Source organism: Perna viridis, chromosome 9 (assembly GCF_037379345.1).
Source record: "Perna viridis isolate PV_CMFRI_1.1 ecotype Kerala chromosome 9, ASM3737934v1, whole genome shotgun sequence".
Taxonomy (NCBI): Eukaryota; Metazoa; Mollusca; class Bivalvia; order Mytilida; family Mytilidae; genus Perna; species Perna viridis.
The window spans coordinates 19,390,361-19,414,747 of record NC_142453.1 but is presented as its reverse complement, the minus strand read 5'-3'; the positions used below and the strand labels follow the sequence as shown (position 1 = coordinate 19,414,747).

Here is a 24,387-nt window from a genome sequence, read left to right as displayed (position 1 = left end):
ATCAGCCTCTAATTTAAAATGAGTATATGCTGTAAAATGCGTTTAGAGCCTGAACACACATATGAACACAATTTTTGCTCTGAATTTGGAACACGTCTAACCCTAAACATGTGGGAATAAAATCAAACGTGTAGGTTTAAAACATGTTATATACTTAAGAACACGTTTAACTTGTGTAAAAGTGGCAAAAAAAATGGCAAATGGTGCCCTAGCACCACCTTTTTTCTGAGGAAACCCGGCTGACACCCCTCCCTTTTTTCTAAGTGTCTGGACCTGCCCCTTATAATTATTCTACAGGCTACAGTGAGCAATGCAAAACAAGAATGCATGGTGATTAATCATATACAAGTATTTAAAACAATCGAGTACATTCAAAGTTGCCATTTCAAACACAAATTCGTCTTGGAAATTTAATACACGCGTTCAAAAAGGTCTGAGTTGTTTTCTTTTCTGAAACATTAAGTAGCCGTCTGTATAAAAATCAGACAGGAGGTGGTTCATGTGTGTCTGTTTGTTTGTTTGTTGGGGTTTAACGTCCGAGCAGCAATATTTCAGCTATATTCAGACAATGAACATGAAATGGGTGATAAAATGAACATGAAATGAAAAAAAAAAAGGATGGGTCACAAGGATAATAGGGTCGACAAATTTTGATTGCCACTGGAACAAGGGGAAGTGGGTAAGGTCGGGCAATTTAGCCTCCTGTAGCGGAGCGCAAAGGTTCCTACTCCTATCGAATACCACAGCAGGGTTCTTTAACGTGCGAGGAACGTGGCATCTTTCCCAACACGGTGCACCACTATGGTTTGCGGTCAGGTTTTCCGTATTATAGCCTGACAACCCCAGCATGTAACACGCCAGGGGTACCCCATTCCACCACCTGGGGCACACATCCCAGTTGCTCTGTGGGCAGAGCGCCTAGCCCCCGGCTAGGTTTCTGAGCACTATTTAGTCGCCTTATACGACAAGCTTAGCGCTGCTGCAGGCCTATTCTTTTAACACCCGGACCTGCACGAGTCGGTTCATGTGTGTCAAAAACAGAAACAGTTACATACCATATCATATATAACCAGTCGTGTTTGCTATTTGGTTGTTGCACTTTCAAGATAAAAAAAAATAAATAAATTGATTTTGTATGACATTGGTATCTCATTTTTTCAACCTGGTTTTATTTGATTGATTTTAGTGGGAGATGAAGATAATTATGGCTTTCTCAAAATACAAAAGGACTATTATCACGTAAACATTTAGCATATGTAGACCGAAAAAGCGTCCTTTTCTTCGCCATGAATCACCTCTTCTATTGACAGTGTTTTATGAACTGGTACTTAACACCATTCATTTTTGGTTGTTGCACTTTCAAGATAAAAAAAATAAATTGATTTTGTATGACATTGGTATCTCATTTTTTCAACCTGGTTTTATTTGATTGATTTTAGTGGGAAATGAAGATAATTATGGCTTTCTCAAAATACAAAAGGACTATTATCACGTAAACATTTAGCATATGTAGACCGAAAAAGCGTTCTTTTCTTCGCCATGAATCACCTCTTCTATTGACAGTGTTTTATGAACTGGTACTTAACACCATTCACTGTTCGTGTACGCGTGGATCTGGGGTTCTAAAGGGTGGTTCAGGCTACTCCAGCAGTGCCAAAGTTTGTCTGGCAAGCTATTTTCTGACTTGGTGCAGGAACGGAATTCCAACCTCTTATGTTGTAAGAGTAGCTTCAGGCTACCTTTGCACGAAGTTGATAAAAGTTTTCAATGGGAGTCTGGCAGATCTATCACTGTACATGCATATGTTACAGTACAGTCAGATTTGACTACCGGTGATCCAGAAACTGTCAATATATAGTATAGATTTGAAAAAACAGCTTTGTAATAGAAGGATCCAGAATCCTAGTAATAACTGGAATCACGATAGATATTCTAGTTAGATTCTGTACACTACTAGAATTTAAAACCATAAAACTGTAAATTACTTTTTTTTACCTAGATTTGAATCAAAAGTTAAATGTAAAAAAACGGTTATATATATTCTAACTACAAAAATGAAATTCTTTAACATGAGTCTTTTGCCAACATAGGTATCGTCTCTTTGAAAAGTAGACAATATTTGTAAATAGAATATTACATCGAAATGCAGTACACTGTATACGGATGCAACACAACATGATAAATATTTCACGGTGATGTGCGACAGATTGTTCGATTGTCATTCATTCATTCATTCATTCATTCGTCCATTAATCGTTCGTCCGTATGCTTGTTCGTTTGTTCATTCATGTGTATTCAGGATGATCGAGTACTACAGTGCATTTTTATTTAAGTCAACAGATCCGATGATCCTCATAGTTCAACTTTGGATCAATCAATGTGTCCTAGTAAAAAAAAGAATTTTGATTTGTACTGCATTTAAACCTCTAGTACACATTAGGGAGCAACCATTCGGTTTTACAGGGGAGACTAGGGCTACGATTAAATTTGAAAAAAGGGAGGATCAAGCATATGGCAAAAAAAGTCCGGGATGACCATTGGGGTAAAAAAAGGCAGAGTGCATCTTTTGAAAAAAAAAAGCAGGTACAATGTATATATAATGGAAACAAAATCCAGGACAGACTGGAAGCAAAATTATAAAGTAAAGATGGACTAAACACGAAAAAAAAATATCCAGGACGAAAAATTTGACCCTAGCCTCCATAAAAAGCAAATGGTTCCTCCCTTAGAACTCCTATTTTTGTGAGCGGAGTATTCCTGATTTTGTTGGATACTAGTTTATACTATTATACATATATTTAGTATTACCTTGAATATATACATATACACTTACTTAGTATTACTTTGAATATATACATATACTTAGTATTACTTTGAATATATACATTCACGCAATTTAGCACAGTGGCTATATTCCACATGAACAATAATATTCTTGGACATATATTATAAGTGTGGAAATGGACCAACATGCTCCCTAATTTTAAATGCAGGATCCCTATAGCTATTGGGCAAAACGTAGAATGTATATACTTATGACGTTAGCACTGTATTGCGGCACATTCGGAAACATCAGAATTCGACGTTTGTCGACACTTTTCGTTTCTTCATGCTTGTTTATTGAAACACGTGTACAGTAAAGCAAAATACGCAATAATTTTTTATTGGTAGCAATTAAAACATCTTGAACATTTCTTAAAAAATCGAACAGATTAATTAATTTGATTATCAGTACTACCGGTAAATTAATTTTGCAAATCCGTGGAATGCAACCGCCACATATATGCACACTATGTCTGTCTAGAGAGGGAACATAACAAATTTCTCCAGCGATAAGTTAAAATGTGCATTTTGATATACTTGTATGATTTTATGTTACAAGTACCAGAAGAATTTGTACCTTTCACAACTTTGTATTTCGATTGAAAGAGCTTTCTGTCCATCTGAAAATCGGGCTTTCATCAACACCCATTATATAGTTGATTGATTTTCTTTTCATTTGCTCATTTGAGTTTTCCAAAATAAAAAAAAAAGTTTATGACTCCCTTTTCTGCATTCATTTTATCTATTAGCATTCTGCTTTTCTATACATTTTCAAAGTTCTGTCAACACTATTTTGCGTTTCAGTCATTCTACTCCGAATTCCTATAAACTATAAGAATTTATTCTATTCTTTTTTTAGTTTATTCTTTCGTTTGTTAGTAACACAAAATACAGATACACTTAATCTTTTTATATCCCTTTGATTTCGATTTTTTTGTCTCTTTCAGTTGCATATTTTCGATACTTGTTACTGCAGTGACAAGAATAAGTGTCTAGTTCTTGTTATCTAAAGCGAAAATTATTTCCGTTTCATTTCCCCATTTCCCGATCGACGAAAAACGCTCCAAACGTTCAAAAAGTGAAAGTTCGACAAATCGCTAGACATTTGTTTTGTTGGAATTTTATCCGTTTTAAACGGTTTAAACCATGAAAATGAAATATGTGTCTTTCTAAGTGTATGTTCAATTATAAAGTATCATTATTTCATAGAATAAATTGCCAATTAATTGTAGAATATTGTGTAAATAAGTTCTTACATTAATAACAGAATTTGATTACTGAACACTTTTAGAAATCTGTCCATTTACCAACACTTTCATTTTTGCATTGAATATTTTTTTTTGCCTAAAATTAACGCAATTTCGATAATTATCTCAAAAGGAACATATGCTATTATTCTTCCATGCAAAGTTTGGCGAATTTCGTACCCTCTGCATTGGCGCAATTTACTATTTTAGCTTTTTTAAACCTACACTGTGTTACACCTGACATGCGGAATTTTGACTTTTTTTACGTTTTTTTTTTTTTTTGTTTTTTGAAAGTTTATTGGATTATAAGGAATTAGAAGTACCATTTGTGACAAATATTCAGAACTTATTATTTGTCCTGATTCCAACAGTATACAGCTTTCACTTATTCACAGTTTTGATTGTTCACAACAGTTATTTATAGTTTAGATAGGTGTTTTTTTTCAACACAGCCGCAATAACGTGCGCAACGTCTATCTTTTTCATCTTTTTTAGTTTTTATTATAAACAATTAACACCCATGTTTACAAACACTGTGGCAGTTTTCAGAAAATATAGCTGACCTTTGACTTGAATGTCTAGCGTAACTACACAACAGTTCAATCGAGTCTGATTTAAAATTCGGAAATCTTAAGGTACAATTATGAAACATCTCCAAAATTAAACCTAGGTGTATTCCCTTCAAGTATAGCTGAAAATAATTATCTTTCCATGACGTCCTAATAATTTTAGTATAAAAATTCCAATATCATTTGATAATATAAATACGTTAAACATTACCGTTGAAACACGAGGGTTTAATTAACCATATAAACAAACGCTATATATACTCATAAATTGGAAAGTGTCAATATGAAGTTATCACACATAGTAAGTATAATGTTTATGATAACTTATCTTACAAATAAGCATTTCTGTTCGAGGAAAATTAAATGTTATGCAATAAAAGCACACAAACGTCTATTTTGTTATACTAAAAAAAGTTGTATATATTTAAAGTCATGCATCAGATACAAGTGATTTCGATGTGTTGAGAATAAAAGTTTATTTAGAACTATCTTTTAAATTAGAATGGTGTTGATCTACTTCTGATTTTCATTAATTATAATGTTTATTAATTAAAGACACCCTTTGGTGCAAACTAAAGTTCCTGAAGAAAAAACAACATGAATAAAATGTTTATGAACTTTCGACTCTGTGTTGCGAACTGGTTAAAATTGGAAAAAAAATATATATGAATAAGCCGCAACGCAATGGAATCGGAGAACAAGTGATATAGTGACATAATTATCATTTTTATTTTCAGATTCGCCAGATACCGTTTCATCTTATCCAAGTAACGACAATGTTTACATGCAATACTCAAATGCTGAACAACAACGTCTCAAATGTTCTGTTTCAAAATACTCAAACTACCAGTTTCGATGCATCGTCTTCACGCCCAACCGGTTGTAGACAGCCAAGTGAAATGTTTAAGACGAGCCATACGAAGGACAAGTCAAGTTGTCCATGGAGGTATAAACGTTTGGAAGATCCGAATAGGATTCCAAGCGTTTTGAGAAATGCTACGCTAAAGTCTTGCATCAAACGAAACAATTATCATTGCATAGACCTACAAAACGGAAACAATCTAGCTTTTAACAATAAAGGAAAATGTGTACCAATTGTAACAGAGAACTTGGTAATTCATAACACAACATGCATTGATGGAAGCATAATATTAAAATCAGAAAAAATAACGCTTGTGACAGGCTTTACGTGTATTTATTCACCCGTCCGAATATTTCCTGTGAACGAAATTGGTTAAGCACAGTACTAGTACCATTAATATACTGTATCATGAAAATCCATGTAGTTTTGATGCATTTTCTGGTAGTGTCATGATCTATGCCATAAGTTTTTTTGCTTGCATAGGAGTTCGTTCTTTCATTCAAATTGTTTTACCTTAGAAGCAACCATAAACAACAAACTGTAAACCATTTTTTTTTTGCTATTTTCATATGCAAGATATGACGCAAAAATTAAAGCTGAAGCAAAGGACTGTTTCATATAATTTTGATTCAACATGACGAACGATCTCGAAATTAAAGTAGATTGATAAAAAAAGCCACAGACTGAGGATATTGTGAACAGGAAACTATAGACTAGAACATTGTAAAAACTAAACGATAAGCTAAGTCACAGATTGCCTTCCCATTTCTGTTCCCATCGGCTATATTAATAGGACCGGGTGGAGCCAGATTCCCCCTTATCTATTTGCACGATTTATGAAAATGGGGTATTTTTGTGCTTAGATGTCTAATGTGCGGGGGTTTCGCAACAGTTTAACCAGAGTTTATGGGCGCCTTGATCGAGGGTATACAGGTTGGTGCATTTCATATAAACTTAAATAGCAAAGTATTTTAAATTGGCACCTGGAACATTGACTTTCATACGTATCCCACTTGCCGTGTGAAGATTTTCTATGATATGGAAAGTAGATATGGAAGGTACATATTTTTTCTTTTTTTCTCATGTATTTTTTGTTGTTAGTGACCATTAGAGCTGCTTGCTTTTAATTGTATTTCTTATCTATTGTGTGTATTTTTACCATGATGGTTTCTGTATTGAATATCACTATTAATTACCATTTTACGTTTCTTTCTGGTTAAGTATTCAAAGATCAGAAGGGGAGTACTGGAGTTGGAACTCTTTTTGGGGAAATGTTTGCTAATTTTATCAAATGTGATAAAAATTGAGCAAAGTTTTGAGCCCACCCTTGAAGAACTATGAGCTCTGTCATTCAAGACTTCTATGTACAACGATTTTGAATTATACATCTGACTCAATTTCAGTTTATCCAGGACTCAGACAGATCAAGGAGGTAGACCTAGGGTAAGGGGCACAACTCTTGAAATCAGTGATATGTTTGTATCATATTCAATATCACCTAAACCTATCAACTTCCTTTTGAACCAGATTGAAATCAGTCCAAGCGACTTTGATGCTTAAAAATGATTGATATAAAATGCTGAATACAAACGTTCCAATGATTTATAAGAGTCATGTCCCTTACCCCAGGTCTACCTCCTTATGACATGCACCTGGTTTATCCAGGGCACGATTAGACAAGTTAGGATTATAAATTTAGTTGCCTGGTATGTCTTGGGTCACTCAGAATCACACAGATCACACAGACGGATTATGAATGTACATGTATATAGTTTGGACAGGTTAAGACGGAATTTTAGTTTAACTTGGGCGGGGTTAAAAGAATTAATATTTCGTGGGCAGATCAATGCCTGTTGTAGCAATAATTACATACTTAGTTTTTTATGTTTACACAATTGTTATTTTATTTTTTTTAAGAAAATAAATTTTGACCCAATTTGTTGGAATCTGTTTATTTTTTATTTAATATTCAGGTCTTAATATAAAATGGCTTAACAAATAAAAAACAAAAACAAAAAACAAAACAAAAAACAAAAAACAGAAACAAAAAACAAAAACAAAAAAAAAACCGAAAAATACAAAAAAAAGCAACCCCCAAAAAACAAAACAAAACAAAACAAAACAAACAACAAAAACAAAAAAAACAACAAACAAATAAATAAACAAACAAGAAAAAACAACAAAACAAAAAAAATACAACAACTGAAATACCAAAAAGAGTAAATAAAGAGAGAAATACAAGCAAAAAATACACAAGTTTCGACTGTCCATTTTATTTAAGCTGTTGAGTTCAGCATCACTATTGGTGGCTCCATCGCTTCACCATTATGTTAATCAATGTCCTAATTGGTTATATACCACAGGTTTCCACAAGGAATTGGACCGGTGTTAAAACACACCTTTCCTAACATACAAGGTGTCCCTAGCTAGTAGGTCAGCAAATATCATCACTTGCAATTTTACTTTGCAATTACTTTATGCTTCCCGGACTTGTAATGAGTAATGCTCATATTCTGTGATAGTTTTCAATTCTGTGTAGCAAAGCTTATAAGGTAGCGGAGTGATATATAGTAGATCAGGAAGCGGTTATAAGTCTGCGGAGGAAACTGCATGGTTCAATGGTCTTAAGCCAAGGAAAAGTCTGTTTAAGTTAACTCTACCTACGCTATTTTTTTCTGCCCACCCTAGCACATTTTATCGGTATTTTTTTTATGAAATGCCTCTAAACTATCAGTTTCATTTGAGCACTATCAAAGTATATATGATATAATTAAGGGAAAAAAAAAAGATTTTACAGATTTACCGAGCGTATTTTTTCAATCAATTCAAGGGACATATTTTTTTTCTTTTCCGTAATTTCATGTGATATCAACACGTGTAATTCTCTAATGTTAATGTCTTTCTGTTGAAACATAAAGAATAGTTACAATAAATGACTGTTAATTTAAAAAGATCGCCAGTCTTAAAATGCTTGTACGTATCGACACGTGATTGTCGAATGTTTCCAGTGTAATAAACTTCGACGATTCACACTGTGAAATAAATTTGAAAATTTCACTTTCGGACTTTCTCCCGCCGAACGGTCACAACTTTGAAATCAATCCGCCCTTCACGGAATTTAGAATTTATGTTGAAAACATCGATAAATTATGAATAAAATCTATATAATAAAGAGGATAATAAATTGGTTATAGTGAATAACCAAAATATGATCACTAAAGAACCCTTGAGGATTTAACTTGTTCCGCACACTCTTTAAATCTAGGCATCCATCGGCACTCGTGATAATATTTTGATTATTCACTCTTTCTAATTGATTATCCTATTATTATTTGATATATAAGAGTGATTGAAAATATTTCAGACACAAATTAATGCTCACAATGGAGGCTCGAATTTTACAGTTGCCATTCGAAGTTATAGGCTGCATTGGCTGCGTTGGCTTAGTAAACCACCAAGGTTGTAAGATGATGTCAAAAGCGTCAAAATGTGCATCACTGTATTCATCTTCCATTGTACTTGATTCTAAAGCTGCAGAGGAGAGGTTACTCCTTGCAACACGTGCACAGCATATGAAAATTTGCAATACTAATATGATTGTTTCTTTTATATTCAAGAATATTATTATACGATATGGATATTTTAAATGATAAACCATATATAAAACCTGTGCAGTGTTCAGAACGTCAAAACAAGTACAGCCGTTTGGTTAATGAAGACGTAGTGCAGGGGATATTCCTGTCATTGTGATCATCTCTTAATGTTTTGAATTTTCTGTTTATAGCAATCAATACTTTTTGCATTTCGATATCACCTTTCATGGGGTCTTCACAGTAGATATATTTTGTGGTAAAATTAGCGAGAAATTAAAATTTCAACCTAATGACAGCCGCCTAAATCTACCCATGACAACCCCTGCTTTGCAAATTTTTGGGGGTGCACGTCCGCCACGCCCCGCCTGAATCTGCCCCTGAGCTATTCTGCAAAAGTAAGTAATATATAATAAAGTATTACTTTTGCAGAATAGCGCATCAACCATGCAATTCCCTTGCTCGAAGTCATCAGAAACCTGCGAGACTCGCGGTTACTATATCCAATGAGAGACCTTCTTACAAAAATTCATTTGCATATTCAAAGGATTCTGTAAACTAATTTGCATACAAAATTGAATTTTGTTTCACATAATTTTGTGACACAAAATTGATTGAATTTTGTCTAAAGAAAAATGAATTTCGTCATTACATAATCAAGTGATCATAAAACAAGTCTGTGTAACATAGTTTTATACGACAAAAATGATTTTGTTATGACGGAATTTAATTTTGTGTAAACAGAATTGATTTTGATTACAAAAAGATCAAGTCCCATGCGGCATCCCGTACGTATAACATGTTCAATAATTAAATGATGAAATGTCCTGAAAACGACGAATTTCCCCAAAAATGAAACGGCGCGCGAAATTCAGATTTGTACTCAAATTAAACATGTATATTTATGTTCTGAATAACGTAGACAAAACTAGACAAAAAACAATTAAGTGTCAGTCCTTGTAGTAACCAGGCAGTGACACAAATATGGTCAGAACAAAAACCTTCATTTTGACAGTGTAATTCAATTATTTGTATTATCTTTATAAACAATAGTTTCCATATCATTTCCCTAAAATACAATGTGATTTTATTGAAATGAACTGCAAATGTTACCAAAAGATATTACGGACATTTTTTAAATTGTGATGCAGAGATGAAATAGCAGTTAAAAAGACAAGACTGTCTTTAGTGAAGATTTGTTGTCAAATCGATGCTTTTGTACCAACTCGTTTAAAATATTTAACATTTTACCTGATTCTTACAAAATTATACACTTGATATTTATATTAATTTCAATTATGTTTTATGATATAAGATACGATTAAGCATGTCATCAGGTCATCTTTCAAAATAACGAGGGCCGTATATGTTTATCACTTACTTAATTGCGGAAATATACATAGCATTTTTAGTATCCTACGACTCCAATCGAGATAGATACCTGTGCGAGCTTTATCGAGTGCATTAGATATCTATATTCAACAATCGAGTTTGAGAAATTTCAATATGCCTAAAAGATAAAATGAACGACGCTCTTTCCCCAATCTTTTAAAATAAGGATTTTCTTATAATCTTTCAGAACAGGTCTCTTTAAAGTCCAAAAGTTTTGTTTGCTCTCAAAGGATAGACAAAAAAGACAGACAAATATTCTGCGAACTATATGTACACAAAATACTTTAGATTAATACCTGAACGATGAAAATCTTAGGTTTTAGAGCCAAAGATGCGTTGTTCTGAAGTTGAAAAGTCTCTTGTAGATCCCTCTCGTCCATGTGACGTAATAATAAACAAGACACAAATGAAACCATCGTCTTTTCTATAGTTTATCTCTTTAGCAGCTGGAAGATTTACAGCATTGACTGAATAACGGAAAAAGTTGAAAGTTAATTTCATGGAATCATAATTTTTAACAATATAGTTTAGTTAGTAGCATAATCAATTTATTAGTATTTATAATTTACAATCCCACAAAATATACAAAAGGTAACTTTTCGGATTATTGTAGTAGAAAAGAAGAAGTAACATATTACATGAAAAAAACACCCCAAAAAAAACAAAAACAAAAAAAACAAAAAACAAAAACAAAAACAAAAACAAACAAAACAAAACAAAAACAAATACAAAAACAAAAACAAAACAAAACAAAAACAAATGAACAGCAATTCATTAGGGAGTGACACGGATTTTATTCCGGAAAGTTTTATCAAACTGTTTATGATGTGACGGTGACCGATTGATAAAAAATCGGACCCTGAATCCACTATTTGCATAAATTTCAGAGCCTTTGGCATATACCCCAATAATTCAGATGACCCATATATATATATGTATGAAATATTGTTCATTGTTATTTGACTATCGTTCTATGGCAGATGTTATATACACTGAACGAAATAGTTTAACCAATCAAAACACCCTATTTTGCACTAGTCCGGTCCGACAGGTAAACAGCAGCCCGCATGTAGACATGTTAGCCCACTCGGATACATTATGCTGAACCCGAACCAACCGTATCTCCTATATGCGTTGGCTCGACAGAGATGCGGTGCCTATCAGTTGTAACCAATTTGTTAAAGGTTAAATGAGACATGACAAAAATATTTATTGGGTTAATTTGATTAATTACACCTAATATATATCAAATAAACGCCCCTTGTAGTCACTTACGTCGTTTAATTGAAGATAAATTGATTCAAAATTGACGATGACCCCAGCCATACGAATTTAATTAGCCATGTAGTCACTTGACCGTGCTACGTCATTGGTTCTTAATTCATAGATCGAATGGTTGAAATGTGTGGGGCTTCTGCACCGTTTACATGGTTCCACAACTGAGAGTGAAAATATTGAAAGTTTTGGTTTGCCAGCGAATATATACTTACAGTTGTATCAATTTAAACTACTTCGAGAAGAAAATGATAAACAATGACAGAAATATTGAACTATTATTTGTATGAAGACTAGAAACCACAGATAGACAACACCACTTCTTTTCGATTATTACATAGAAATATTTCATTATGTTTTGTCATGTTCGATTGAACTTTTTACATAAAGTAAATTAAATTCACATATTTATAAAATTTAAACTGTTCCAATCTCGATCTTCAATGAAAATATTGATTTTTACGGAACAAGTGTACCAGTACCCTGCGAGTACAGCTATAGGATAATACGAACGTCCATTTTTTATTGGTTTTTGATAATTTCATTTGAGAACCCATAAGGATTTCGCGCTGAAGCTTCCTCGTGTTCTAAATCTTTTTTGCTAAAATTGAATATTTTAACTGACCTAAAAATATTGTTCGTACCTGAAAAAGCTCCCTAAAACTCACCTTGGGTCACCTATTATTAGTTGTGTATTGTGTCAAACATGTAAATTGTTCTATTTCAAAATTCGTGAAACAAAAATAATGGAAATATATTTTAATTATCGAAGTCACCTGTGTCACCAAGCACCGAATCATGTAAAGATAAAAGAAGCCGCCTACGCTTTCTCTAGGCCATAATTAAGTCTACAGGGCTTGGTAATTGATATAACCCAGCGGCAAAGAAAGAAAGATACACAGAGCGTCACTATTTTGGTTGTACACTCCTGTTCAAATCCTAAAAATAGTGTGCAAAGTAGTCGTGTTTTTGCTACGTGGGGATGTATGCTTAAAGAAAATGAAAAGCTGACAGAAAACGAGAAGTTTGACCTTCTTACATTCTAACCACGATTATCGCACTCATACGTCGATCATTGGACCACTCTGCATCATATATACAAGCTATTTTTGAAGATTTATTAATTTTTGCGGGCACATGTATACATTTTCAATGCTCCCAAATGGAGATTGAGAACCAATGACGTAGCACTTCCATATATGGTAAGTAGGTGTTCCTTCCGGTTTTCATTTATGCATATTAATTAGGTCGTCGTGATAACAAAAATAAATCATTATAACTTTATTTATCGCGAAATCATCTTCCAAATATACAGAGGAAGATGATTACAAAATGCTGGAATTTTTAATCGACAACATATTTGTCCAGTGTGGTGGACGTGTTTTTCAACAGACGGTCGGCATTCCAATGGGAACAAATTGTGCTCCTTTACTTGCTGACCTTTTCCTTCACTCTTATGAGGCTGACTTTATATAGCTGATCTGATCCGAAAGAAAGAATATCGTTTAGCTAGAATATCGTTTAATCTCACTTTCCGCTATATAGATGACATATTATCTTTAAACAGTCCTAATTTCGGGGATTTGATACATCGCATCTACCCCAAAGAACTTGAGATAAAGGATACTACAGACACTGTGCAGTCAGCCTCATATCTTGACCTACACTTAGAAATCGATGGTAAAGGAAAACTATTGACCAAACTTTACGACAAACGTGATGACTTTTCATTAAGAATTGTCAACTTTCCTTTCATCTGTGGCAACATCCCTTCAGCGCCTGCGTATGGAGTGTTCACATCACAACTCATACGTTATGCCAGAGCTTGCCTAAACTACGCAGACTTTTTGTATTGCGCTAGAACTCTAACAAATAGGCTTCTGAAACAGGGTTATGTTGCTACAAGATTGAAGTCATAACTACAGAAGTTTCATGTTCGTCATCATGAACTCGTGGATTGTTATGGTGTATCCATCTGCACCATGAAAACTGACTTATTCAACGGGTCATAGTTTTCCTTTCCTCGTTTGTCTACCCCGGACTTGACTTTTTATGAGCAACTCGGCGGGTGTTTCCAGAAAAACAGAGGACGATTACACTACCGGTGCACATGGTCCATGCTCCGAGTTTTTAGTGGAATCCGAGTTGCTCATTTGCTTTCGTTACTTTGTATGTATGATTTTAGTTACTTTTTGTTCTATGTCGTGTATGTCTGTTTTCCATGTTTGGTCTTTGTCCCTGGATTTCATTCTTTTGATTACCGCTATAATCTTGGTACCCTTGAGTAATCTTTCTGTTACATGTTCGTTTTGTGGAATAAAAAAAAATAAATGCATAAATGTTATACCATCGCCTTTTTATCTAAGTTCGAGAATTTTGATAAAAAAACAATAGAGACTACTTAATGGATAGGAGGTATATCATAGAGACTGTATTGTTTGTAACATAAATGACTGGGATGTGAGGTATATCATTGAAACTGTATTGTTTGTAACATAAATGACTGGGATATGAGGTATATCACTGAGACTGTATTGTAACATAAATGACTGGGATGTTAGGTTTATCATAGTGGCTGTATTGTTTGTAACATAGATGACTGGGATGTGAGGTATATCATAGAGACTGTATAGATTTCAAAAGGAATGAGTGGGATAATAGGTATAATTTACGACTATATAGGTCATAACACGAAGGACTGGAAAATAAGGTATATCATAGAAACTGCTAGGTTGCAAAATTAATGACTGGGATAGGATGTACTGTATAAGTGGTTATTTTTGCCAAATTCGCGGTCAAAGTAGGAATGCGAAAATTAAATCACGCGAAATATTTTGTATTTTTGAGAGCAGTTTTATTTCAAATAAGCAAATAACATTTAATATCTTTTTAATAGTTGTTTGTTCCATCAATGCCATTTCTTGAATTTCATTGTATCTACAAACCATGATCAGCTTCTTTTTCTCTCAAAATACGCCTTTGTTATTATTAAATTACGACGTCACATGTGTGCGGTCATAGTTACTAAATTACAACGTCACGTGTGTGCGGTCGTTATTGCTAAATTACAACGCCATATGTGTGCGGTCGTAGTTACTAAATTACAACGTCACATGTGTGCGGTCGTTATTGCTAAATTACAACGTCACATGTGTGCGGCCGTTGTTACTAAATTACAACGTCAAATGTGTGCGACAGTTGTTACAAAATTACAACCTCACAAGTGTGCGGTGGAGCGTCAAATACACAATAACGGGAGTGCCAACCTGTCCTCGGGTCCGTTGTCATTTAATTAAGATCATTTACAAAGGTGAAACCAATTATCAACTAATCCTTTAATCCACATGATGAATTGTGTCAAATATTAATATACAAGCTTGGTAAGTTTAAACGCTTTTTTTTATAAATTGTCCGAGTTGAGACCATTATTTCAGTGAAACCCCTGGTTTGCATACGAGGAAATGTTAACATTTTGGCTGACTCGTTGAATCAGGGACATATAGTACGAATGGATCCAATACATCGCTGTATTTTAATCAATAAATGGCTTACAAACGCAGGGAAACATAAAACATGAAACAAGCTTATATTGAAACGATTAATAACGAACAATATTGTAAAGACTATTAATTAACGGATACGCATTTTCCACAAATCAATGTGGTTGTCGAGGAGAATAGACATCAGTAATTTATGCGCGCTTCATGCATGCATTCTAACGCGTTACCGCTCTCTCATGTAACGTCATTATTGATTCTATGTAAATAACGTCATTCTTCAGTCTTCTATTAAATGTTTATAAATAGACGTCGTCCTCACTGCTTACGCTAATATTCTTCTATATCGTCAACACATTGGTCCCGAGGCGGATTCACGATGGAGACATCGAGGATCAAGACTTTCCGAGAAGGAAATAGAGCCACCGTCACTAAATTCTTCAAGAAGCCAAAGGAACTCTCCCAAGAAGAGAGATTCAACATTTAACTTGCTAGTCCATAGAAAAGAAACAAAGGCAATTCTCAAATTGGACGAAGACATTCTACAGAATATCGCAGAGAACGACATCGAAGCCGAGATGACAGACTCAGATGAGTACACTTTAGAATAAGAAACAAAGTTACGCCACTACAAGAAATTATTATCAACTCACAGGTCAAAATTACGCATGAGCCCTCGCATGAACTTCAAACTCATTTGTCTAAGTTTCTTTGCCTACTTTCGCTGGTGATACCCTAGAATGGGAGTATTTTTGGGAGTCTTTTGAGACAACATTCCATCATAACTACACGCTAACTGACGTACAGAAGTTTAGTTACTTACAATCGCTACTCGAAGGATATGCAATAAATCTAATAAACAGATTAACATTATCTAGCGCAAATTACCGCAAAGCAGTTGAGTTGTTGACAAAGCACTTCGGACAGCGGCACAAAGTAGTAAATGCGTACATGAAGGCTTTACTTAATCTACCATCTCTAGTGACAGCCTTGCGACATGCCTTAGAACAGGAGATCTTTATAGAGATTTCAAGTATTTTCGATCGTAACGGAGATTACAGACGTTCGATTGCAAGTTTTCATGCTGAAGTAGCAAAGAAACCCAAGAATTTCACAAACTCAAGATCACCGGATGAAAACTCGCTTATCAAGAACTGTATAATTTGCAAAGACAGACACTTTGCAACAGAGTGTAAAAAGGTGATGGACAGTAATTCTAGATGGGAAATCGTGAAGAGGAAAAACGTATGTTTCAATTGCTTGGGTAGTCACAAGATATCGGAGTATAAGTCAAAGTATACTAGTCGCAAATGTAAGAGAAAACACCACACCAGTCGTTGTAATTAATCTCAAGCTACAACTCCAACCACACAATCACGTAAAAACGATACACATATTCTACATACGTCTGCCATTCAGGAGAATTCTACTATATTCTTGAAAACCGCTGTAACTCCAGTGTGGTCGTACACTGTATGTGATGATGCTTACATTCTATTTGATGAAGGGGCCCAACGATCCTTCTTAACGCAAGACCTAGCTGACAAATTGAATATGAAATCGGACGGAAAAGAAACAATAAAAATACACAGTAGCATTTGGTAACTCCAGTAAAAATGTTCACCACAGGAGAAAGCAACTAGCTGGACATCTATTCAGGATAGAAGATTCAATTTCAGTGCTTATCGTACCTACGATTGCAGCGCTAATACAGGATAACCGCCGTTACATTACGCAATACTTGAAGTATCTCAGAGGTTTGAAAAAGTAATCAAGGGAACCAAGGTTATAGCGGTAATCAAAAGAATGTAATCCAGGGACAAAGACCAAACATGAAAAACAGACACACACAACAAAGAACATAGAGTAACTAAAATCATACATACAAAGTTACGAAAGCAAATGAGCAACTCGGACTCCACTAAAAACTGGGAGTATGGACCAGGTGCACCGGTAGGGTAAGCGTCTTTTACTTTTCCAAAAACACCCGCCGAATTGCTCATAAAAAGTCAAGTCCGGGGTAGACGAGAGAGGAAAGGAAAACTATGACACTTTGAACAAATCAGTTTTCATTGCGCAGATAGATACATCGTAACGATCCACGAGTTCATGATGACGGCCATAAAACTTTTGTAGTGACGACTTCAATCTTGTGGCAACATAACCGTGCTCCAGAAGCCAATTTGTTAGAATTCTAGCGCGATACAAAAATTCTGCATAGTCTCGGCAAGCTCTGGCATAACTTATGAGTTGTGATATGAACACACCATACGCAGGTACTTAAGGGATGTTGCCAGAGATTAAAGGAAAGTTGAAAATTTTGAATGAAAAAGTCTCAAGTTCTTTGGGATAGATGTGATGTATCCAATCCCCAAAATTAGGATTATTTAAAGATAACACGTCATCTTTATAGCGGAAACTGAGATTAAAGGATCTAGCTAAACGATGTTCTTTCTTTCGGATCAGATCAGCTATAGAATCAGCCTCATAAGTGTGAAGAAATAGGTCAACAAGTTGAGGAGCACAATCTGTCCCCATTCAAATGCCGACTGTTTGTTGAAAAACGCGTCCACCACACTGGACAAATATGTTGTCGATTAAAAATTTCGGCATTTTGTAAACATCTTCTTCTGTATATTTTGAAGATGATTTGGAATTATTCCTTACAAAGTATGAGGAATCTCTACCAAGACTATATATTTGTAATGTATAATGTTTTGACGTTAGCTCATCCGCTGACAGAAAATGACAACTTTGAAATATCGATGTTGGTTGGAGTAGATCATTACTGGGATATCGTCATGGACGAAATAGTAAGAAGAAACGGCTATGAATTCACGTATAGGCTACTTACTCTCAGGAAAGCTCAGGACGCGTACAAAACATTCTAACTTACTCATGATGCACATCACACTGATCATAGACACGAAAATCACGACCTGGAGTGATTCTGGAAGTTGGAATCACTTACCATCGGTAAAAACGAAAAGACAGACAAGCAACATGAAAATATGAAATCGTATGCATCAACATCTATGACGTATGATGAGGGTAGGTACATTGCCAAATTACCATAGATTGATGACTCAGCAGAATTACCAACAAATGAAGCGATCACGTTAAGAAGAATCGAAAAAGTTGTCGCACACCTAAGCAAGGATGAAAACTTACTAAAAGTTTATGGCGATATAATCAAAGAGCAAGAGAAGAGGGGATTCATAAAAAAGTAAACAATGAAAATGATCATGAACCTAAACACATCCACTACATTTCTCACCATCCGGTGAAGAAAGACTCCACTACTACGCCTATCCGTATCGTTTACGATTGTAGTTGTAAAGAAAACAAGTATAGCCAAAGCCTCAACGACTGTCTACATTCATAACCACCAGAAACCACAGATATTTCAGAGATTCTAACTAGATTTCGAGCTGAGAAGTGTGCAGTAGCCACTGATATCTAGAAGGCTTTTCTTTAAGTAGGCATACACCCAACAGACCGTGATGTTATACGCTTTTTCTGGTGATCCAACGAATCCGAAGAGTTCATTCACCACATTCCGCTTTACATCTGTCTTGTTTGGTGCAACTTCGTCACCGTTTATATTAAATACTATACTTTTGAAACATTTCGAGAACATTACAAGCTCAACATCTGACAGATTGAAGCAAGATATGTATGTGGATAATGTACTTACCAGCTTTTCAAGTGAAACTGAACTCCTATCACGATGCACGTGCGTTACTCAGAGAAGGATGCGTCAATTTAAGCTCATGGACATCAAATTCACATAACCTCAGAGAAATCGTAAGCACAGACAAAGTTATGGACTCAGCTAAAAATGTGAAAATATTAGGGATGTTATGGAACATAGATGCAGATAAACTATCCTATCAAAACGTGAACATTGACGTCTGCAGTACTGAGATTACGAAACGTGAAAGTTTGAGTCAAACTTCCAAGATATTTGATCCACTTGGTCTACTTAGCCTTGTCACTGTAAGGGCTAAAATACTCATGCAGTCATTATGGAAACTAAATTTCGGATGGGATGAATGCTTGCCAATGATGTACGCGATCAATGGAATGCGTTAGCCACAGACCTGTAGGATGCGAGTACAATCAAAGTATCTCGATTATTGAACGATATTGGATTAAGTTCTATAGATATGGAACCGTATTACTTCAAATCTTCGTAGATGCCAGCCAGTCCGCTTATGGAGCGTGCGTATATCTTATATATAGGAAGAACTCACTATTAATCATGGCTAAAAAACGAGTGGCACCGTGGAAAACAATTACGTTACCTAAACTTGAACTGATGGCCGCTTTAATAGAAACTAAGTTGGCGAAACATGTATCGAAAATTCTAGGAATTGAAACCATGACATTCTGGAGCGATAGTCAGATTGTGCTGAGCTGGATTTATTCCTAAAAAAAACATTAAAACAGTTCATGACTAATAGAGTGAATGAAATAAGGCAGCAAGTTGGAGTTCAAACATGGCGATATTGTCCGACTGATAGTAATCCAGTCGATCTTTTTACACGTGGCATTCAAGCATCAACGCTTAGATACAACAAGTTATGGTTCAACGGACCTACCTGGATCGTACATAAGGAGCAATGGCCCGAATAGGCACGAAACTCTGTTATTATGACTACGCTAACAGACACCGAGTAAAATGACGAAACGGAATTTGACGAAATTGGAAACACGTCAAACGCGACAGAAACGTTGGTCAATATTGAAAAATTTAACTGCTATTAAATGTTACTTGTTGTATCGTACATTTTACCTTTTATCGAGAACTGCAGAAAGAACAAATGTGAACGGGAAGTAGGACCGCTTAATGTTAATGTCGTTCAAACAGCATAACGCAATTTAATTTGATCGATACAACATAACATGTACAGAGATGAAATCTTGGACATCACCTCAAGGACGCAGAAAATACCAATTATGCGTCAATTACGATTCTACTTAGACGACCAAGGATTATTCCGTTCAGGAGGAAGGATAGACAATGCCGCCATATGTGAAACCGCATATCCATACCTATTACCGCCGCATCATCCGCTTACAACACTAATGATTATGGATGCACACAGACAACAGAATCATATTGGAATAAATGGAATTATTGTGTTCATTCGACAAACATTTTTGGATTCCGAAAATCCGACAGAGAGTAAAGATGCTACTGCGTTCATGTGTCTCATGCAGAAAAGTTCACGGACAACCTTATGTTACACAGGACCCACCATCCCTCCATAAAGAACGACTCGTAGATGACCCACCTTTTACCGTTACAGGCGTCGCGTGCAAAGACAATGAACAATATGGACACTAAAGTATACTTGTGTTTATTTACATATGCATCGACAAGAGCTATACACATCCAAATTTTACCAGATTTGACTGAACGCTCATTCTTATCAACATTCCGTAGATTTTTAAAGTCGTCGATCACAACCTCGAATAATGATGTCCAACAACAGCACTACCTTCAAAAGTACACCATCACAGATTTCCGAATTATTCAAAACTAACACGTCATGCGACAGACCTAATATCGCAAACAAATTATGAAAACATTCCCCCCCAACCAATTTAAATCAGACAACTCAAATTAAACAAAAACGTGCTATCTGTAAATGGTCTCAAATTTTCTCGTAACTAACAAGACTGTAAAACAATTCATCTTCGCGGTTTTTAGATGTCAATTCAATTTCTCGGTTTTTTATTTTCGCAACTTTGTTTTCTATAATAAAGGGACTTATTTACGTTGATGTTTTTTTTCGCATTTTTTCTTATTCACGATTATAGCGAAAATAAAAAAAATCGTTCGCGAAAATAATATAGAATAACAATTGTTTAAACTTACTGATTGATCGTATCAGACATTTGATCGGTGTTTGGCTTGCCAGTGCATCTGCAACGTCAGACATTAAAGAAAACAAACTGCTCCGGATACTTAAAAATTAGCAAACATGCAAAACAAATTTTTATACATAACAAAAGTCAAATCTGCCAAAAAAAGAGTGAACGTAAGTACGTTAAAATGATCATTTAAAATGCCGCAGCAGACTAGTAAAAATATAATTTTTGGAAGATTTCGTTTCTTTTTGGTATTTCCTTGGGAATTGTTGTCTTTGAATGTAGTCACAGTACTATAGTACTAAATTAAATAATAATAATTAAAAAAACCGTTTAGGAGTTCAGGAAGGGATTTGGAGTTAAACAATAGTTGAACTGTTGAAATAAACGTTACTATTTGAATGACATTTTGTATATAGATAACCTTATATTTAATAAGTAAATACCCTATTTCTGTATCCATTTGGCTGATTGAATCCGTTTGTTCATTCATCCTGTGGAAAAAGAATCATATGATTTGATTTTATCAACAAATACGATTTCGAAAACCCAATGCTAGATGCTAAATAATCGATTCACAAAGAAACACCACTTTGAACTTTCACCAACACACTAGTCAGTCTTTACAGAGAGAGAATATATTTGACTTAAAGGAGCATGAAAAACATATCTTGGTCTCAGATGTTTCCATTTACCATGTATAATTAAGCAGCAGTGTTTGTAAGAATCATGCAAATTATGTAATATGCGACATATTCTAAAATAGACTTCACATTTGTTATCAAGTTGCTTTATGGGTCTATATGATAAATGTGAAATTATTCATTTCCAAAACTGTTCATAAGAAATAGTTAACATCGAAAATCCAATAATTTATATTGTATTTCAGTGTCATTTTGAGATTCATCTCCTTTAATTTTGAATACTACAATACAATTTATATCATTTTTATCAACAAGCGTTATATGAAAAGCCACATGTTAATTTCTGTTTACTTTAACATTTTAAACGCAATATCAAAAATAAAAATATGGATGATTTCTAGCTATGTGTCACATTTTGTGTGATCTTATATGGAGAGCTGCTTGATCCACAATTGTAGCTATAATGATTCTGAACAATTTTTGCATAATGGCGCAGACATTGCTAACAATGAGCACAGTCAAATCACTTTGACAAAGCTGAATAAAGTAAAGACCTAGTTATTTTGCACATTGGCCCGTTTACAGCCGTTATTCCTGAGATATATGCAAAAGTGTTAATATCATCTGTTTTCCATGAAGGCAAATATTCACATAAAAAATCGGCTACACAATTGTGGTACGATTGACAAAAAAATTGGCATAGTGATTCAGCATAATTTACTTATTTAGAGTTTCTCTTTTTATATAATCGTTTTTTATTTATAAGCCAGCAGTGAAAAAAAGTTTTTAGCAGGAAAAGCAATTAACTGCTACTAGGATTATTATTTGTAGTGGTCTTTCATTCAATATAGACTCAATGATTCTGAAACAATTTATCTGTTGCCCATTTTCTTCCCTGCAGCACCTACGTATAGAGTGTTCATAACTCATAAGTTATGCCTGAGCTTGCCTAAACTACGCAGACTTTTTGTATCGCGCTAGAACAAAAAAGGTTTTGGAACAGGGTTATGATGCTACAAGATTGAATCATCACTACTGAAGTTTTATGGGCGTCATCATAAACTCGTGGATCATTATTGTGTATCCATCTGCACCATGAAAACTGATTTATTCAACGGGTCACAGTTTTCCTTTCCTCGTTTGTCTACCCCGGACCTAGCTTTTTAAGAGCAACTCGGCGGGTGTTTGTAGAAAAGCAGAGGACGCTTACCCTACCGGTGCACCTGGTCTTTGCTCCCAGTTTTTAGTGGAATCCGAGTTGCTTTTGCATTTGTTACTTTGTGTGTATGATTTTAGTTACTTTATGTTCTTTGTTGTGTATGTCTGTTTCCATGTTTTATCTTTGCCCCTGGATTACATTCATTTGTTGACTAATCTAATGTATATGGTAACTGCCTTAAATCACAAGATTTTTGCCTATCTATCTATCAAAAGCACCAAGTGCTCAATGTTATAATGCAATTCAAGGTGTTCGTGTTGCTGTAGAATCCGACTAACATTAAATAAGTATGCATAGATGTATGCGCCTTTTGTGAATATGTTCTGATTCTGATTAAGCCTGTTTAAATCAGTGCGTATATTATTATTTCGACTTCTAGAAAGTCCGAGTTTTCGGTGAATGAAATTAGATGTTTAATCTCGAAAACTAAACCAAGCAGTTAGACTCAATGACCGATACACTACCAAATGTGCCACATATGATTATTATTATTATTATTATCATTATTTGCAATCATATAGTGTTTATCTAACTTAACACACAATTACTCTAAGCGCTTAACGGTGCATATGAAATTAGTGTATACATACATAAATAAAAACAAAATAAAAATATGATAATAATAATAAAAAAAAAAACAAAACAAAAAAACTCAAGCTTCACAAACATATACAAAGTAAATCATACCATTTAAATTACAAGGTAAAATGAGTTTAACTATATATTCTAAAAAAAAACAATGTATTTAAACTTTGTATCGTTTCATTTGTTGACTAGTATAGTGGTAGCTTCCCTACATCACAAGATTTTTGTCATTGTACTCTTTCAACTATAGAATATACTCTACTGCAGAATCATTCAATTTACATGTTAAAAGGTAATCATCCTGAATGTCAACAACTATTTAAATTATATTTCTTTTGGTGATTGCGAGATATTTCTTATAGATGATTATTACATCTTGTATTGGTATAATAACGAAAAGTTATGCTAAACGATATCATTTAAAGTTTTTTGATATTGTTAAAATCTGTTAACCGTCCTTCTTGATTTTACATGATTGACGTATATGATTTCTCGTACTACTGTTTTTGACCTTGAGAATGGGAAATATGTAGTATAGTTTTTTTGTTTGTTGGCTTTTCTTCATTTTCAACTTGTGAAAGAAAGGATAAAATGGCGACGATCGTTTTCATTACTGTTTGATGAGAATGCACATTTCTTTTAATACAGAGAATTTTATCTATATTTAGTCCTAATTTATTTGTAAAATGAATTGTTAGAAAGTATTTACCTTTGAACTTTAAACTCAAATTTTATTGTTTGAAATTTTAGAACTTTCTTTAACTCATCTGTTATGAAAGTGAATAAAACGTTCTATAATATGAC

General features: G+C 34.4%; 1 long non-coding RNA gene across 5 annotated transcripts; it reads right to left on the bottom strand.

The window, feature by feature from the left end:
• Positions 1–1,851: 1,851 nt before the first annotated feature.
• LOC148607218 (uncharacterized) lies at positions 1,852–23,325 on the bottom strand. 5 transcript variants are annotated; one of them, XR_015914965.1, is made up of 5 exons: positions 21,582–23,325; positions 21,143–21,231; positions 18,953–19,090; positions 10,780–10,950; positions 1,852–2,384 (listed from the first exon to the last, which is right to left on the bottom strand). It is a non-coding gene; the product is annotated as an uncharacterized LOC148607218 (long non-coding RNA). The 5 variants fall into 5 exon arrangements; XR_015914963.1 differs by lacking the exon at positions 18,953–19,090; XR_015914964.1 differs by lacking the exons at positions 1,852–2,384; positions 18,953–19,090 and adding an exon at positions 2,396–5,682.
• Positions 23,326–24,387: the final 1,062 nt, after the last annotated feature.